Genomic DNA, 6,000 nt, shown 5'->3' on the forward strand with positions numbered 1-6,000 from the left:
TTGCCTGTCACTTTTCTCTCCATTCTTAGGTACACCTTTTTCCAGAGTTTGGGTAGGCTAGGAATATGGATATTGGAAAAGGTCAAATTAGTTTCGTAATTTGCTTTGGTAGTTTGTGTGGAGATAGGATGGTTCAAAAAGTTCCCTCTGCCCCAGGAGCCCTCTCACCCTGACCATACTATTTCCAACTCCACCTCTGGACTACGCTTGCCCTAAGAAGAGGAAACGCTCTAACTGGATTTGAATGATGGACTATTTTCTAGTGTTCTTTTATTAGGCAGAAACTTCAGGCTGGGGCCATTTTCTTCTTTCTCATGTATTCCTTATATTTAATGCAGAACTGGGTCCAACTTCGTAAGTGCAGGATGGATAGGAGGATGGATAAACCCAAGATTATTAGTTTACAAAATCATTCCATTTGCCAGCCAAATCTTGATCTTAAATCCTGCTCCAAGGGTCTGAAATGAAGCTTTGTTTTTGTCTAGAGGTCTAACACCAGCCAAAGAATGGCAAACCCAATTCCAGACAAATTCTTAGTCCCAGCCTTGACTCCCACTGCACCGTGATGATAGGTAGGCTAAGCTGTAAGTACCACCTTAGGTTAACTGAAATGACCCATCAAAGGCAGCCAGGTGCAAGAATGGCTCCAACAGGCTGGAAAAATAAAGCCGACAGAATACCTGATTAATTCAGGAGCAAAACCTTGTGCCATCATCTGTGGTTCTCTGACTCCCACTGTTGGGACTCTGCTTTGCCCACTGGGTGATGTGTTCCCCAAGAGTAAGGATTGAAGTCTCCTAGCTTTAAAGTCAGAATTAGGTTCCAGGGATTTCTCCAGCCTTGGAGCTAAATTTTACCTCCAAAATTAGAGTCTGGCTAGTTTGCACCACAGTAGAAGGGCTCCATGGACTGCAAGGGTCCCAGTGACCATGGTATTATGACCAATCTTCAGGAAGGGAAACTAGCATATATGTGTACTAAGTGCCAAATATTGTGTCAGTTATTCTCAAATGCATTATTTTTCCTAACTTGGACAACAATCTCATGGTTGAAGGTTATTTTGGAAAGGACTGAGGCTCCATGAGGTAAGCAGCTCACTGAGTGCCCCAGAGATTTGGCTGTCAAACACCCAAACCTGACATCTTGGCCCTGCCCCTGTGGACAGACTTTGGATGGAGAAGAGTGGAATGGACTGAATGAACATCAAATGTGGTGGAAAGCACAGGGCAGATTAGGATGGGATTAGACTTCATTTCCACATTTCCCCCTTCCTTCTCCCCAAGAGCATCTGACAAGTTCTTCCCATGGTCAAGTGGGACAGTGCAGTGGGCAGAGCCTCTCTAGAGGATTTGCAATTCAAGGGAGATTAGTGGATTGAAAGAGAAATATCTCCAGTGGTAGAATGTCAGGCACCTAATGACCAGTGAGAGGACAGCTGGAGGTGGGTGGATCAGTCCTAAGGACTAGAGAGCCTGGGCCTAAGGCAGTTTGCTCCTGGTATCTCCTCCCTCTTCCAGACCCACTTCCCTCTGCCCTTTCCTGTCTGGCTCCTTTGCTTTCTCTCTTTCTTTTCAGGACTCTGAGTTGCTAGGCAACCCTGGTCTGGAGCTGGTATGGCGAGCAGTCTCCACACAGGGATGGGGAGTTGATGGAACCCATGATTACAGGTATCTGTGCAGAAAGGAAGACGACAGCACCCCCCTCATAGCCCCCCAGAGATACAGGAAATGACAGGTCTGGGTGAGAGAAGGAAAGCTTTGCTCAGGCCACTTGCCACCTCCCCTCCCTGTTCTCCTGCTCCCTTCTCCCACCAGCAGGACTTCCTTCCATGCAGGCCCCAGAATCCTGGTGCTCTTGGCCTCCTAGCGCCCCACTCAGACTACAGTGATCTGGACCACCCAGGCCCTAAACACCCCGACTGGAGCTCCCTCAGCTGTTCCCCCCTTATGGGCGTGTACTCACTTAGGCGGACTTCCATGGCTTAACTTTGCCAAGTGTGAGTAGGCCCTGGAGGGGGAAGGGGAGAGCAGGACCCCTCTGTACCTGCAATCTGGAGAGGTGAGAGCTATATCAGTCTCTGTTGTGCTCCAGTGATACAGGGGAAGGGATGTGTCTGATCGTGGTCAGCCTAAGCTGCTCCTGGAATCTAGAGGGGCAGTGGCAGTGCCCGAACTGAGTAGGGGTGAAGCTCAGAGGACAGCCTAAAAGACACACTTGTTCCTTCAGTGGTACAAGCTTAAATGTTTACTGAGTGTGTATCCTGGGCCAGGTACTACCCATTCTGGGTGCTGGGGATTCCACAAGCAAGGAAACATTCAGTCTCTGACCTCATAGAGCTAATATTTCTACCCGACAAGAATGCCAGCAAACAATAGACAACTAAACGAATAATGCTACTTCGGATAGTGGTTTTAACAGTTCCCTTCCCGAGGAACTGTCCTGCTCAGAACTGGGGGAGCCCTGGGTTTCTTTCCAGCAGTTTGCACCCTGGAGCATCTGGATCCCATCACTGTGACATTTCCCAGAAGAGTGCTGGGTAGTCCTGGTGGCAGAGGTGCTCCTAAGTGTGTATGTGTGTGTGTATGTGTGTGTTTGTGTGTCCTCCAGGGACCCCCATCGTGTGGCATAGGCTTGAGGACGTGAGGGGCAGGGCTGATGGCACTGCCCAGGCTGAATCGGCCTCCTGAATGAAAGTTGAGGAAGTTGAGGCTGTCAGTCCAACACAGCTCTGGGGAAGCACGTGATCTAGACCTGGCTAATCAGAGCTCAGTGATTAGTTAAGGAGGGGCACGTGGTCTAAGGTAGCCAATCAGAGTCCACTTCTGCACTCCGGGGAGGTGGAGTTCTTTTTCTGCAGGGGTTGCGGAGCCGCGGGGGGGGCATGGGCATTCTTTGCTGTCCTGGAGGAGGTCTCAGCCCATCCAGAGGAAATCAGTGCCAGGCAGAGAAGTGAGACAGCTGAGCCTCAGGCCAGTGCACCTTTGGACCTTTGGGTTTCATAAGCCAGTATATTCCATTTTATTTTATTTTTAAATTTTGTTATTTTATTAATGCTTAAGCCAGTTTGCATGGGTTTTTTACTACTTGGCCCAGTTAAGATTTCTGTACCCACATAATGTCATCACTGCTCCTCTCCCCTGCATCCCTTTGTTGCCCAAGTATCCAGGGCTGTCCTCCAGACTGAGGAGTTTCCTTAGTCCAAAGTCCAAGTTTCAGGCCAGGGACCACTTATTCCCTCTTCTTTCTGGCAAAACACACCTGTGCTGTGCTCCATCTCTTCAGGGCCCTGCCCTCTGCCAAGGTTTATTTGATTAAGTTATAGTGGGCTACTGATGGCTAAAAATTGCTCTGGCCATCAATAATCCTGTGTGGCACTTTCACAATTGCACTGCAGTCCTCCGTGCCATAATCCATGGACCTGGATACCTGATGTTGGAAGTTCAGGAGCTGTGGCAGGCTGCAGGGAGGTGGCTTCATAGGATGCTCCACCTAGTGACTCTGAAGTTCCTTGGCTGTATGTTCAGTTTCTCTGCCTGTGTCCATGGCTGAGGGCCAACTACCTTGGCTTGCAGTGAAATGCCAGAGCCTCTACCACTGTGAGGAGGTCACGTCCTTCTCATAGAAGGAGGGATAATTGTTCTGAAGGGAAGGGTTTTGGAAACAGGCATCGGATGAACTTCTGAGTCCTGGAGTGGCCTGGACTAGTGAGTGGCCTTGCAGGGCATCACTCTTCTCCTTTATAAAATGTGAGCTGACCCCCAAGTCCTCTTCTGGCACTCACATCTTGCCTGTAACTCTAAGTGGTCCGTGGACCTTTGTGTTTTAATGTGACAAGTGTCCCCATAGGAGTGTGAGGTATATTTAAATGGATAATTTTCACAGTTCACTCACATTTCACAATCCACTCATAGTTTTCTTGCTCCCTTCCGCTGGTTTCAGGCTCATTTTGTGACTTACTCGTGTTCATTCCATGCAGGGCAGTGAGGGGGAAGTGTAAGGAGTTTAGCCCCAGCAATTAGGACATCTGGGTTCCAGTCCCAAAGTGGCCGCTATCCAGATAGCCGAGACCTTGAAAGAGGTACCTACTACTCTTTTTTTTTTTTTTTGCAGTACGCGGGCCTCTCACTGTTGTGGCCTCTCCCGTTGTGGAGCACAGGCTCTGGACGCGCAGGCTCAGCGTCCATGGCTCACGGGCCCAGCTGCTCCACGGTATGTGGGATCTTTCCGGACTGGGGCACGAACCCGTGTCCCCTGCATCGGCAGGCAGACTCTCAACTGCTGCGCCACCAGGGAAGCCCGAGGTACCTACTACTCTTGATCTGTGTTTTTATTTGTAAAACGGGATAAGACCATTTTGCTTTGCTCACAGGTTGTAGCTTATGTGACACATTAAATGCAAATGCAATGAAGAGATAGAGACTGTGTAAAAATACCAGGGAGCTCTTGGCTCTTGACTTGGAGGAGGCCAAGGGGCAACTTTCTTCGGTTCTCCTTCATCTGAGTTCATCCTACCCCAGCTGCCTCTGCCAACTGCCCAGGTTTGACCTTGAGGAGATTAAAGTCACGTACCTGAGCTGTATCTGTGGGGAAGCCAGTGCTATGTCTGTCATCGGCCCCCTGAACTTGTCTCCAGAAAAGGTTGATGATGAGGTCACCAAGGCAGCAGGTGGCTGGATGGGTCTAAGGTTACAGTGAAACCAACTATTCAGAAGAGACAGAACTATATGGAGGTGGTATCATTGCCTCTACCCTGATCATCATCAAGAACAATATTAAGCTCAGTGGAAATACCACTTTTGATGACACTGTCAGCATTGCCTGACAGATGCAGCACTAATTTTTAGCCAGAGAACTCTCTGGAGCCATTAGAGATGACTGCGTAGTCTGTGGGTTGCGGTGTTAATGGCTGCCTTCATGACATCATACATGACATCAATAGTGTTACAGCAGAATGCCCACCTAGTTAAGAACTACAAAGGAAAATGTTTCAGTAAAAAACCATTTGACAATTAGAAAAAAATTAAAAGAAAAAAAGAAAAAAAATACCAGGGGAAAGTGTTACAATTTGGTAATATGCATTGGAAAACAGAGTTTGTCTTCTGACGCATCCAGGAAGCAGGTGGTGCAAAACACTCTCTGACAATGGGTAGTGAGATGGGGGCTCAGAGAGGGAAGGATATCAGCCCAGCATCACACAGCAAGTCCCTGGACCGAGGTGTAACCTGCGGGCAGAGCAGGAGGCCCTCCTACTGGTGTCCTGTTGGCTTACTCTCCCAATTTCCAGGTTAGAGATTTGAATCAGATACAAGGCAAATGCTTAGGCAAGGAAAAAGGGTTTCGCTAGCTTGCTCCACAGGGAGAGTCTGTGATATGATATGAAGCCGAAAATAGAGTGCCTCAGGAAAGAATGATCAGCTGCTGACTGTCTTGTGGTGGGTGTGGGGGGCCTCCTCCAGGAAGACAGGAGTTGAAATGAGAATAGAATGCGGTCGCTGCCATGTTGTACTGCTGAGTGCAGACGCTCTGGGCTGGGATTTGGAATCCGTGTCACAAGAAAGGGGTCCCGCTGGAAAGGCTCGTTTAGCAATGCTGTCCTGCTGGGGTCTGTGGAACATCCTGACACAGTCCAGGGCTTGAACAAGGGCCAAGGATTTATCCAGAAACAGCAAGCCCTGTACAAAGACGATCCTGGATTTAGAACAGATGAAAGGTACTTTGAGGGAGTTCAAAGAACGGGCACATGCTCCCCGATGGCTTCTTGCTGGATATTTTGAGAGGTGACTGGGGCACGCTTTCCCTCAGCTTCTCCCAGGGGTCTTTTCCAATACCGTTTCTCTCTATGAGTATATTCCAGAGCTCACGGGCTCAGAAGTCTTAATATGGAAATTCCTGCAGTGGTGGGAACAGGCCTCTCCCAGTTGGGGTTTGCTAAGGCCATTATTCTGATGATGTTAATGGTGATGATTAATTGGCACTAATGATGGAGATGGGGAAAGTCAT

At 48.8% G+C, this 6,000-nt stretch overlaps 1 pseudogene; it reads left to right on the forward strand.

Moving 5' to 3' along the window:
• The window catches only part of LOC132502498 (large ribosomal subunit protein uL11-like), a 94,863-nt pseudogene extending 89,896 nt beyond the window's left edge, over window positions 1-4,967 (forward strand).
• The last annotated feature ends 1,033 nt before the right edge of the window (window positions 4,968-6,000 follow it).

This window comes from Mesoplodon densirostris, chromosome 15 (assembly GCF_025265405.1).
Source record: "Mesoplodon densirostris isolate mMesDen1 chromosome 15, mMesDen1 primary haplotype, whole genome shotgun sequence".
Classification (NCBI taxonomy): Eukaryota; Metazoa; Chordata; class Mammalia; order Artiodactyla; family Ziphiidae; genus Mesoplodon; species Mesoplodon densirostris.